The 14200-nt window shown below is 45.7% G+C and overlaps 1 pseudogene; it reads right to left on the minus strand.

The window, feature by feature from the left end:
- Positions 1-6308: 6308 nt before the first annotated feature.
- LOC125537865 lies at positions 6309-10359 on the minus strand (annotated as a pseudogene).
- Between the last annotated feature and the right edge of the window lie 3841 nt (positions 10360-14200).

The following is a 14200-nucleotide window of genomic DNA, read 5'->3' on the forward strand; positions in this document are numbered from 1 at the left end:
AAACAAGCATGACAAGAGTATATGAGCAGCGAAAAATAAATCATGTAAGTTGCAAGAATGTAAAGGGATGGGATTTGAGTGTGCAAACGCAATTGGAGACACGGAGATTATTGGCGTGATTCCGATAGGTGGTGCTATCGTACATCCACGTTGATGGAGACTTCAACCCACGAAGGGTAACGGTTGCGCGAGTCCACGGAGGGCTCCACCCACGAAGGGTCCACGAAGAAGCAACCTTGTCTATCCCACCATGGCCATCGCCCACGAAGGACTTGCCTCACTAGGGTAGATCTTCACGAAGTAGGCGATCTCCTTACCCGTACAAACTCCTTGGTTCAACTCCACAATCTTGACGGAGGCTCCCAAGTGACACCTAACCAATCTAGGAGACACCACTCTCCAAAAGGTAATAGATGGTGTGGTGATGATGAACTCCTTGCTCTTGTGCTTCGAATGATAGTCTCCCCAACACTCAGCTCTCTCTCATAGGATTGGATTTGGTGGAAAGAGGGTTTGAGTGGAAAGCAACTTGGAGAAGGCTAGAGATCAAGATTTATGTGGTTGGAATGGAATATCTTGACCTCAACACAAGTGTATGTGGTTCTCTCTCAGAAAATGTATGTTGAAAGTGTAGGCATGTTCTGATGGCTCTCTCCATGAATGAAGACTGGGTGGAGGGGTATATATAGCCTCCACACAAAAACTAACCGTTACACACAATTGACCAAACTCGGTGGGACCGAATCAGAAAACTCGGTCAGACCGATTCAGTTCACAATGTGAACGTTAGGCTTTTCGGTGGGACCGACATGATCAACTCGGTGGGACTGATGTGCTAGGGTTAGGGTAAAACCTCATCTCAGTTTGACCGATTACACAAACTCGGTGGGACCGATTTAGGTAATAAGCAAAACAGAGAGTTGGTCAAGCAAACTCGGTGGGACCGATTGCATATCTCGGTGAGACCGAGATTATTGCAATAGACAACAGAGAGTTTGCAAGCCCATCTCGGTGAGACCGAGATCCCATCGGTGTGACCGAATTGATTAGGGTTTGTGGCAATGGCTATGTCAAGAGAACTCGGTGGCGCCGGATGGAAAATTTTGGTGGGGCCGAGTTTGACTTTTGGTTTGGGACATATGTGGATATGAGAAAGTAGTTGAGGGTTTTGGAGCATATCACTAAGTATTTTGAGCAAGAAAGCCATTAAGCAACACCTCATCCCCTTTTAATAGTATTGGCTTTCCTATGGACTCAATGTGATCTTGGATCACTAAAAGCAAAATGTAGAGTCTTGAGTTTTAGAGCTTGAGCCAATCTTTTGTCTTCATCATCTTGAAGGGGTTCCACATCTTGTCCACACCACTCCATCTGTTGAACTTATCTAAAATATACTAGATAAAAACATTAGTCCAACAAGAGATATGTTGACATTAATTACCAAAACCACCCAGGGAGCACTTGTGCTTTCATCTTCAAAGCTTCTTGTAGGCAAAGGTTTTGTGAATCCATCCGCAAATTGATCTTTGGAGTGCACAAAGCGAATATCAAGTTGCTTCCGAGCAACTCTTTCTCTGACAAAATAAAAATATATCTCTATGTGTTTTGTCCTTGCATGGAACACCGGATTTGCAGAGAGATACGTGGCACCAAGGTTGTGACACCATAAGCAAGGAGCCTGTTTACTTTTTATGCCAAGTTCCTCCAGCATGGACTGAACCCATATTATCTTGGCTGTGGCATTTGCCAATGCCTTGTACTCTGCCTCTGTGCGCCTGTTTACGTGCACACCATGATATCAAATTAGGTCCAAAAAATACTGTAAAACCACCAGTGGAGCGTCTTTCATCAAGACAACCTGCCCAATCAGAGTCAGAGAATGCACTGACAAGAGCAAACGGTGATTTGCTGAAGTTCAGTCCTAAGTTCAGAGTGTGCTTAACATATCGAACTATACGTTTTGCAGCTGTCAAATGAACATTGGTGGTGCATGGAGAAACTGGCAGACTTTGTTAACAGCAAAGGAAATATCAGTCCTGGTAAGTGTGAGATACTGAAGGGCTCCTACCAGACTCCTGTATTTAGTGTTGTCCTCTTGACTCAAGGGCTCGCCTTCTGCAAGGGATAATTTTCTGAGCTAGATAATAGAGTAAGAGAGGGTTGCACCCATGTAACCCAGCCTTCTTAACCAAGTCAATGGCATACTTTTCTTGAGAGAGGAGAAGTCCATCCTTGTGCTTTTTCACCTCAATCCCAAGAAAGTAATGCAAGTCACCAAGATCCTTTAGAGCAAAGTCTGCACTCAAATCCTTAAGAAGTCATGTGATCGCTTCATCAAATGAGCTAGTCACAATAATATCATCAACATATATAAGAACAAATATGCATGTGTTGGACTTGTTGTAGATGAACAATGATGTGTCAGACTTAGAAGGAACAAAACCAAGTGCTTGCATTTTGTGACAAAGGCGAGCATACCATGCCCTTGGAGCTTGCTTTAACCCATATAGCGCTTTATCAAGCTTGCACACATAAGAAGGAGCATTCTTACTCTCAAACCCAAGAGGTTGTTTCATGTACACTTCCTCTTCCGTATCACGATGGAGGAACGCGTTCTGAACATCGAGCTGTCTGAGACTCCATCCTCTAGAAACGGCAATAGACAGGACAAGGCGAATAGTGGCCGCCTTTACCACCGGACTAAATGTGTCCTCATAGTCTATGCCGTATCTCTGTTTAAAGCCTTTTGCAACGAGTCTAGCCTTATAACGATCAATGGTTCCATCAGTTTTCCTCTTAATCCTGAAAACCCACTTGCAATCAGTCAAATTTTTACCTTACTGTGGGGGAACCAAGTGCCATGTTTTGTTTCTCATCAATGCCATGCATTCTTCATGCATAGCTTTTTTCCACTTCTCATCACACAATGCTGCTTCAAGGGTGTTAGGCTCATCTGGTTCACCTATGGAACATGTAATTAATGGGTTGAATTACCCCTTGTTGCAGCCGTGTTCGTCGTGGTTGTGAAACATCAGGATCAGTAGCCATAGAGGATCCTGCAGACTGCTCATGTGTGACCGCATCGGATCCCAATGAAGATGCTGAAGGATTTTCTGCGGCTGATTGTTGAAGTGGAGCACGTGAATTAGCTGCAGAGGATCCTGCCGGTGCATGTGCATGCAGCTCATCTTTGCGTGATGATGGCGCATCCACCTGGGTCGCAGCGCCGGTCGGACCCTCCCTGCGTCACGTGCCATCACGCCGCGTGTACGTCACCGGGTGGGTGGCGTACCTCGTACCGCAGGCAGATGGCGACTGGTGTGGGGCCTCGACCGCCCGAGAGCGCGTATCCCCCACGAGGCCGGCACGTGGGTCTAGGAAAGGCGTGGCGTGCGCGCCCGCGCCTGCGGCTGCCCCGTCAGCAGGAGGAGATCCCGAGGCGCCCGCACCTGCCTCGTTCGCAGGGAGCGATCCCGAGGCGGATTCGATCCCCTGTAGCTGGGAAGATCCCGAGGACGATTTGTCTCCCCCGGTGAAGCACATAGAATATGGCTCATTTTCAGCCGCATTTTCTGCAGTTTCCGCACTGTTTTCTTTTGTTGCATCAACACAAAACTCATGCACATTATTAGATGGGTTAGTCAATAGGTCATCAATATTAGGTCCCCCTTGATCAAAACTAGTGAGATGAGAGGGCAAAAGAAGGATTTCTTTGCGAAGGAGTGCACCAGCATTGGGATGGAGGTCAGCAAACGGAAATTTTGTTTCATCAAAGACCACGTCACGTGAGATGTAGACACGGCCAGTGGGGACATCTAAGCACTTGACCCCTTTATGCTGGGCACTATATCCTATGAAAACACATTGTTTTGAGTGAAACATGAGTTTGCGATTGTTGTAGGGATGAAGGTTGGGCCAACATGCACACCCAAAAACACGGGGAGACTTATAATCTGGTTTGGTGTGAAGAAGTCGTTCTACCGGAGTTTCATTGTTAATGACATGACTGGGTAGCATGTTGATAATGTGAACGGCTGTGAGGAAAGCTTCGTCCCAAAACTTGAGAGGCATGGAGGCGCCTGCCAAAAGGGCAAGGCCAACCTCGACAATGTGCTTGTTCTTGCGTTCAGCGGACCCGTTTTGTTGGTGAGCATGCGGACATGACACGTGGTGCGAGATGCCAAGATTTTGGAAGAAGGAATTTAACTTTTTGTATTCCCCTCCCCAATCTTATTGGACAACGATAATTTTGCTATCAAACTTGCATTCAACAAGAGCTTGAAAGTTTTGGAAAACTTGAAACACATCTGATCTCTTTTTGAGGAGATAGATCCAAGAAAATTTACTATAGTCATCAATGAAACTGACGTAATATGTATGTCTACCAACAGAGGTAGGGGCTGGACCCCAAACATCATAAAAAATGAGTTGCAATGGTTTTGTAGAAATACTAGTTGAGATGGGATACGGCTATTGATGACTTTTAGCTCGTTGACATGAATCACAAATAGTTTCAACATGACGCTCACCAACAAACGGGAGCTTATTTTTCCTAAGCAACTTTTCAACTAAAGAAAAAGAGGCATGTCCTAAACGATCGTGCCATCGTGTGGACGAAAGCTTGATAGCACCACAAGCTTGTTTATTGAATCTTCTAAACTCCGGAATCAACGGGTAGAGCCCTCGAACACATCTACCTCGATAGAGGATTTTTCTCGTTGCCTGATCCTTGATCAAAAAGAAAAAAGGATGAAATTCGAGAAAAACATGATTATCAATGGCAATTCTATGGACGGAAAGATGATTTTTGTGTGCACTAGGGACATGCAAGATTTTCTTAATGTGTAGTTTGCGACTAGGGGTACGAAATATAGAGTGACCAATGTGACTTATACCCATACCTTCTCCGTTGGCAGTATGGATTTGATCTTTGCCGCGGTATTTTTCCTTCATGGTGACCTTCTCAAGCTTGTCCGTGATATGATTTGTGGCCCTGCTATCGACGTACCAGTTGGTGTCAATGCCGTAGGAACCATCAGCGGCGGCAACTACCTTGTCATCATCTTGAGAATCATCATCATCGTCATACCTGTACCAGCAGTCTTTTCTTGTGTGTCCAGGCTTCCCGCAGATCTGGCATCTTGGGGTCTCCGGACGCGTTCTGTTGCTGCCACCACGTCCACGCCCGCGGCCTCGGCCACCCGAGCACGGAGGAGAGTGGCCGTGGTCGTTCCCGCCGCCTCCACCAAATCACCCCTTGTATCGGGGAGAGCCACGCGAGCGGGATCCACCGCCCCAGCCGCGAGACGCCATGTTTGCAGAAGATTTGAAGCCGCCGGATCCGTTGTAGTGGGCCATGCGCTGGTCGAAGTTGGACAACATGGCGAAGAGCTCATCGAGGGTCACAGGGATGACACGGGCGTCGAGAGCCTACACCAGAGGTTGATAGTCCGCCTCCAACCCATGAATGATGTACGAGACGAGCTCATCATCCTGGATAGCCTTGCCTGCCGCGGCCAGCTCGTCGGCATAGCCACGCATGATGCTAAAGTAGGAGGCAACCGAGAGGTTACCCTTCTGTGCGTTGATGAGGGAGGTGTGGATGTTGTTGATGCGACTCGCCGATTGAGACGAGAACATGGCAGCGAGCGTCGTCCAGAGCGCGCCCGCCGTGGTGATCGTGGTCACCGTGACCAGGACCTCGTTTGTGAGGTTATTCAGCAGGTAGCCAAGGACCTGCTGATCCTCCCGTACCCATATAGGGTGGAGAGGGTTAGCCGATGAAGTCTCCTTGCCATCCTTGGTGGTGACGAGGAGCTTGGCCGGCTCCGGGTTGGTGCCATCGACATAGCCGAAGACGCCGGCACTGCGCAGCTGAGGTGTGATCTGCGTGCGCCACAACACGTAATTCGTGCAAGATAGCTTCTCTGTAACCTGACTGTTGAGACTAGGCGAGGAGGAACTGGAGGAAGACATGGCTAGGCTAGATGGGTTCGACATAAGCTCTAGATGGGAAAAGGAAAAGCTTTGACTACCATGTGCGAAGCGGAAAACATCTTACCTCGTCGAGAGGGGACGCCGTGCATGTTATAGGCAGGGGCGCAAGTCCCTATAGCGCATACAGTTGAGATCTTACATGAGAGATTACAACTTGGAGATCAAGCTAGGTAGAGATAGAATTATGGTTACAAAGATAAACCTCCTAGCCTAACCGAAAGACTCTTGCTAAGATACGTATGTACAATACGCCCAAAGATGTTTGACACGTACGGCCTGTTTAACAAACAATTGAAGCACCTAAACAAGTACTGTAGGTGTTAACTTTTGTACAAGAGCTTAGTGAATAGTAATAATCTCTCCCCTTGATTATTCATCTATAAGCACTTTGCATTAGATGTGCTCTTAGAATATTTCTTCCTTCAAACTGCCCCCTAGGTCACTTTTCTATGGTGTTTCAACTAGCTTACATTACAGGGTGCTACATGTTTTCTTGCTTTGAAGTCATGAGTTACAGCTTCACCAGAAATCAGTAAGATATATTGCCTACAAATTACTAGTATCTAGGTGCCATTTAAATCATACTTACAAAATATAAATAAGATAGGATACAAAAGTAGTTACAAAGCCTGAAGTTTATAAGTTTATAAGTTACAGTAGCGCCCATTTCACCTTGGGCCAGATAAAATCGATGCTTCAGGTGGAACTGAGTATGTTGATTGATTATGCTGGACAGACATTACTGGATTTGCATTCATAAGGTTGCAATCAATGTTAGTTTCTATATTCATTGAACCTTCCAGTACCTTGACCACCGATGACATTGAAGGCCTTCTACTGCTATCATTTTGCAGGCACCACATTGCAAGCTTCAACAATTGAACTGCTTCCTCTTGGTGTAAGACCATGTCCTCACTATGGTTGTCAATCAAATCGATAAACTGATTATCTTCAGCCTTTTTTTGTATCAATTTGATGAGCTGAACACTCTCCTCGGGAAGAGATATGTCAATATTTTTTCTTCCACAAATTACTTCCATGACAACAACTCCAAAGCTGTAGACATCAACTTTTTCAGTGATTTGGGACGTTAACCATTTAGGTGCCAGATACCCAGGTGTGCCCCTCATCATTGTCATTACTTTGCTTTGGTCCGTGTCTATTAGCTTAGATAGTCCAAAATCAGCCACTTTGGCGTTGAAATTCTCATCTAAGAGAGTATTTTGTGGTTTGATGTCCAAATGAGCAATTATTCGCCTGCACTCCTCGTGGAGATAGCATAGGCCTTTGGCAATATCTAGAATGATCATGTGCCGGATGCACCAATCAAGAGGGGCATTGTTATGGCGGTAGTAGATCCACCTATCAAGTGACCCTCTCTGTACATATTCATATACTAAAAGTCTTTTAGATTTCTCTGCACAAAAGCCGATCAGTCTAACAAGATTGATGTGTTCAATGCTGCCAATAGTCTCGACTTCAGCCAAGAATTCTTTCTTTCCTTGTCTAGCACCTTCCAAACGTTTTACTTTTTTTTTGAAAAGGGGGACTCCCCGGCCTCTGCATCAGAGTGATGCATACGGCCATCTTATTAACCAAATAAAGCAGTGCGAACATGGTTTCAAGGTCTCCAAAAGTAATGAAAAAGTAAAGAAAGCTCACACAGAGCCAAAACGGGCTAGAAACACCAACTAGCCATGAAAAGATGCCACAACCGGCTGGCTAAAACTAGGTAGGTAAACTAAATGCCTATCCTATTACATGACCGCCATCTGAAGATATCCCGAGCTACCATCTCCCAGCGAAAAGATCCAGTAACCAAATGCTCCCTGGCCTCCGTCCGGGTGAGTAGCGACCACGAACGGATCAGTGCCGTAGTTCGGAATATAACCTGCAAAAAGTGGATACATGATATTCTGTTAAAAACCAAATCATTTCTGCAAGTCCAGATAGTCCACATCAAAGGGCAAACACCAACCCGAATGTGTCTCGCTAAGTCAGGCTTAATCCCATTAAGCCATGTCCCAAATAATGCGTTAACAGAATTCGGTGGATTGATATTAAAAGCAATGTGGACCGTCTGCCAAAGTACTTTGGCCAACGGGCAATCAAAAAAGAGGTGTCTGATTGTCTCATCCCGATCACAGAAACTACACCTAGTAGGTCCTGTCCAATTACGCTTTATCAAGTTGTCCTTGGTTAAAATAACTTGTTTATGGACAAACCACATAAACACTTTTATTTTCAAAGAAACTTTGACATTTCAAACATGCTTGGAGGTAGGAATGGAGTTCGAATTTATAACATCAATATACATTGATTTGATTGTGAATACTCCAGACTTAGTCAGTTTCCAGCGTAATTCATCGGGTTGTTGAGAAAACTGGACCTCCATCAGTCTCCTAACTAGACGGAGCCATTCTTCCCAACGATTGCCCGCTAGCGTCCGTCGGAACTGAATATTAAGGGGGATAGATTGAAATACCGATGCGACGAACACCTCATGTCGTTGAACAATACAGTACAAAGACGAATATTGGATGGCCAAGGGTGTGTCACTGAGCCAAGTATCCTCCCAGAAACGTGTACTAGTGCCATTTCCAATAACAAACTTTATCCTATTAAACAAAGATTGTTTAACTTTCATCAGTCCTTTCCAGAAAGGTGAATCGGTCGGCCTGACTGTAACCTGGGACAAAGTTTTACTGCAACTCTCTCTCCATCTATTTTCCCTTCAAAAACTGTTCCAAACCCACCACCTCCGAGCTTTTTACTAAAGTCTCCAGTGCATTCTCTCAAGTTTTCGAACGTGTACCTCACTGTCATTCCAGGAATTTGGTCAAAATCTAATTCATCATCTAACTCTTGGTACTTCTTCCTTCGCACATAAAGAATGACAGCAATGACTAGCAGTACAAGAATAGTAGTAGCTCCAAGTGTAGCACCTAACATCACCTTCCTTTTGTTTGCATTAGAGGCAGAAGTTGAGGGGCTAAGCTGCACCTTGAGGTAAGCAGAGGAGTTGTAGTGAACAATTTCAGGTTGTATTGATTGCAAGGAGAAGACCCTGGTCACCCACATACACGTTCCAGCAGAATCATTCTGGCCATACCTGAACATCACGGCCCTGCAGGAGCAGTTCTTCAAGCAAGCTTGCTTACAGTCTTCTCCGTTTGTTACATTCGCAACGATGTGTCTGGCATCAAAATAAGAAACGTCTGTAAGAGTCAACAACTGATGGTGTTGCATTTCCTGACAAGAGATTGGAGTCAGTGATGCACAGCCAAGATTTGGCTTCCGCTCATCGACCGGCTTGAAGTAGCTTGAACTAGAATTACTCTGAAGCGGACAAGCACATTGCCCCCCTGTGCATATACCATACTCTCCGCATACTGTTGGAAAGGCACAATCATCAGGGAATAGTTTGATTACATCAGACACTACAGCCCATTTTGCATCTGCATTAGACCATTCGTAGAGCCTCAGGTGCCCGTCTGACTCCAATCTCATGTACTGGGTGGAGTTAGCTGCTGGTAATTGGATACTCGTGTCTGATTCATCTGATTGCTTGGACTGCACAGAGATGCTGAGGCTGCCATTCGTGAAGGTAACCTTTGTTGGATCTTTTCATGTCTTGTTTTTGTTCACCGATTTCGAAAAATAGAGTTGTGGTGATGTGGATCCGACATAAGCATACAATCCATCAGTTTGAACTGTCATGTACAACTGATTCTCTGTCCAATTTGTTGCAGAAGTACTTGCTACGAGCCTCATACCTTCCAGAAGTGACTGCCCAGGGACCAATGCATCAGTAGGGTGAGCAAATGACTGCCACACTGTTGCATTTTTCTGATCAAACAACACCAAATTACCAATCTCGGTGATCATCATGCCTGCTACAGACCGCCCAGAGCTTCTGCTCGACCAGACCAGGCTAGCATCAGCATCACGGAGGACCAAGTTTCCATCCAAGGAAAGCTCAAGGGTCGCGTTTTCTCTGACGGGGCGAGCCCGGTTGGCAGACCAGACCACCTGTGGAGTCCCAGTAGTCGGCATGGTGATCTTGGCACCACTATTGGTGTAGACAATGAAGACAGCGAAGAGGAACACGTCGCAGGGGGAGGCGCAGACGAATCCTGTGGCGAAGGAGGGGCCATAGAAGGTTTTGGGTGAACGGAGGACAATGGCCTGCACGGCTGAACCGTCGGAGTAGCTGACGCTGTGTGGGAGGAAAGCTTTGTTATTGATCCACAGCGTCGAGAGGTTTGCTGCGGGGTAGTCGAAACGCTGCGACGCAGAGAGCAATGGTGCTGCAGCTGCAAGCACGATGAACAAGAGACGGTAGAGACCGGCAGGGCCCATGGAGACTGTAAGAAGAAGCAGCTCTTGACTTACGACTTTAGGAGAGAAAAGGAGCAAGTAACCGGGGTCCGGGGGCTAGTGCGGGGATGAGCTTTCAGCGGAGAAAAAGATCTCACCTGGGTTATGCAGAATCAGTGAAGCAGATGTGAGCTCCGCGGAAAGAAGCAGTCAACAAGTCTTCGTCTTGCTATTCTCAGCATCCTAAGTTCACAACCATACCACGCGGTGTTTTGGGCGCTTCGTGTTTGACCATCGCCGGAAGGTGACTTATTGGCTGCTCCTGCAGGCCCAAGTCATTGTCGGGTTGGTTGGATGCTTGTCTCGTGGTTTAGAGCTATTTTAAAGAAGAAAATGTGTTGATGCCACAGAAATTACTAGTAGTGTAGAAAACGTTCTTATATTATGAGACGGAAGGAGTACTAGAGTATTCACAGAGTAAATGCAGTCCTCTTGCTACTTTCCTTGTGCACATCGTGAAAGATGGATCACGATGATTACTTAGGCAAACTAATCAAGCAAGCATGGGTATATGCAAGGCAACTACTAGGTCAGCTTTTGCTTATAATAATCTAATTAACGGTGGTGCTGTTGGCCGCCCGATCAGAAAGACGGGCTCGCCTTCCTCTGTTCATACCATTCTCTTGGGATTTTTGCAGGTTGGATTAGTCCGACTACTTCCAAATGATCATTGGTTGGTTGGTTGGCTACTTCTGCCGGGCCAGGGCATTGGCATGGTAGGTGAAGATCCGCACCTAACTGCGTCAACCGGTTGCTTTTCCGTGTGCTCGTACCGTGGCTTTGAGCATACTATTTTTCTCCTCTCCTTCCCTGCTAGTATATGAATAGGAAGGACAACACGTCTTGACTCAGCAAACGAAATTATCGAAGTATATGGTGGGGCGTCCTCTTGCTACTATGGTTAGAGCAACTCTAGCCGAGTCTCCATATCATGATCGTCATAATAAATATAGAGTTGTATATGGATATGGAGGTCGCCCAGGCGACACGCAAACTCAGAGTCAGACATATCTCAGCCTCTATATTTTTTCTATTTTCTCATTTGAACACCTGAATTTCCTCCAAATTTTAAAAATTCACACATCAAGCAATCATGGACATAGTTTTTGACATGTTGCATCAACAAAAGGATTAACTGGCGACATGGCCAAATCACATGCCGTCTTCACGTGCACCGTCGCCTCCCCCGGCATGTGCATCGTCCCTCTTCCGATGTGTGCAGTGTGCTCTTCTTCAAGGTTCCTCGGGCTCCTAAAGCGTACGATGATATTCCACGCCTTCACCCAAAATTTTCGAGCCACTGGATCCATTGTACTCAGATCCATCGTGATAAACTGACTCTGGGTGATTAGGCGGTCATCTCTCAGCCGACCGCCTTAACTTGGAGCTTACATGACTCCATCTTCGCCTTAAGTTGATGCCTCTTCTCCTCAATGTCTAGCTCGCGGATCGACGACGTTTGTCCAGGAATCACCAGTCACACTATTGAGAAATGATTTGGCATTGAGGGTCGATTCCCCCAAATTTAGAAAATCGTTCCTAAATCACAAATATTGCACATTTGCCACATTTTTCCACTGTCACCTTGCACATTTGCCACCCAATCACTGATGACCCCTACATACAACTTTTCAAGTTGGTGCCTACCTCAAACTTGTAACATGTATTTTCTAGGTTTTTTGGTGAATTGAAGATTCAAATTGAGTGCACGGCAATCATACTATGAAGAGGGGCGCAAGCAAAGTTTTCTGGTATGAGCCCTAAGAATGTATCCTTAACCAAATTCTTCAAATCCACTCTCTACCTATTCCATTATATGATCTTTTATAAGCACCGGTTTATCTAAAGATTTTTGTCTTCTGGTGCTACCAAGTCACTTAGGGTTACTCATACTGAGAAAACTGACCATTTTTCTACTGTTTGATCATCGTTCCTTTTGTTCCAAACTGCTCATGCAATCCTGGTTGAAAGGTTGTTTGTTTGCTTCGGCTCTTCTGAGTATAACATTTCTCGTTGACACATCTGAGTCGCTTCATGTTGCTTCTCTGTGAGTTACGGTATAAGTTCGGTACCTCCGATCTTTTTCAATAGGAAATTTCATGGTGTGCCTCGGCCTTTTTATGCAACTTCTCATTCTGAGACCTACTCTGTCTACTATGATACTACAAAGCTATGGGTTTTACATGATACTTCTAAGCCGTTCTATTTCAACCGAACTTCTGACTGTTGTTTTCTATCTGGCTCATGAGCATTGCCTTGGTCGTTCAAATTTGTTTGAACGGTCTAGGTACTTCCACAAGTTTTCTTATGGCACTTCCTAGCTTATTACCTTTTCTAGTAATTGTCAGATTCTGGAATCTCTATATAAATATCTTCTCGTACCCTTTCGTAGTTGCATCCACCGTATCCATTCCACCCCAAATCAGCCTCCTCCCCTCACTCCACTCCACTCCGTCCATCAACTAGATATTGGACGAGGGATCTAAGGCAAGAAAAGAGGAAAAGAAGTATTGGGTGATTCCATGTTACTTCCACTACTGCAGGATGCTGCTAACGCGACATTATGATCAGAGACCTTTCGACGAAACTGTGTGCGATGCCATAATCGCAAACGATGGTATAAAAAACCCATCAGAAAAGGTACTAAACATTTGCGATGGAGGATGCATCAAACACGGTTCAGATTTTAGTTGCGTGTGCGATGCAGGGCATACAGTTCAGCTCAATTAACTGTTTGCAATGAGGAGGAATAAAAGAATGGGCAGCCAGATGAAGGTGTGTGATATATAGCATACAGTTCACTCGAATAAACTGTTTGTGATTAGGCAACACAAAAAAACGGTCAGCCAGATCAAAGGTGTGTGTGATAGACGGCATGCAGTTCACTCGGATGAACTGTTTGCGTTGAGACATGAGAACATAAACGGTTCAACTTAACAAGATGTGTGTGATACGCGGCAAACAGGTCTGTAATCGGAAACGTGTGCGAAGACCGATTACTGCTAACAAGTCGTGTGTGTTGTGAGCAAACGATTGCTGGTATACAATTGTGAGTGATTGATGAAAACATCACCGACGGGTTCCATTGTTTAGTCCGTGTGCGATGTGATTTTCTTTGTCCACACAACATCTACGCTCTGTCTACAGACTATCAACATATATACTTAAAAAGACAATATTGCATAACCAAATTAAGAATACAATTACACAAGTGACTACACATATAACATTTCCAGACACCAAATTAAGCAATTACATGCATACTAAAGTAGGAGAAACGATGATCTAATCATCTACTTATTGTTGCGACGACGCTTGCCATTGCTCTGCTTCCGGCTGGATCCCTGGCCGTTTTGGGGAAGGAGGCACTTCCTCGTGTCAACGATCCGCCTGTACATGTCATAGCTTGTGTACGCCTCCTTAGCCGCGTACACGACGTGAGCTTTTTCGAGTTTCTCCATCCAGGCCGAGTGCTAGTCACGCTTGTCCTTGTTGCATGAATCCTTCATGTCTCTGTAGTAGGGGTCGATGATGGCCTTGGTGAGGTGAACCAGTGAGTCCTTCTCATGCTCCTTGCTGCCCCGGATCTTGTATTGGCCCTGGATGTCGACAAGATTCTGGTAGGCGATGCCTGAATTCTCGAGCGCCTTTACATCGTTGGTGATGTCCACCGTAGCGAACATGTAGTGGGGGTTGTTGACAAACCTAGCGAAATGCTCGCAAGGCCTCGTGGCCAGGCAGTAGAGGTAGACGAGGACGTGGTGGCGCACACACATCTGGGCGACGACGACCTTGGGACGAGAACCGGCACGAGCGCGGGTGT

This window comes from Triticum urartu, chromosome 2 (assembly GCF_003073215.2).
Source record: "Triticum urartu cultivar G1812 chromosome 2, Tu2.1, whole genome shotgun sequence".
NCBI classification, from domain to species: domain Eukaryota; kingdom Viridiplantae; phylum Streptophyta; class Magnoliopsida; order Poales; family Poaceae; genus Triticum; species Triticum urartu.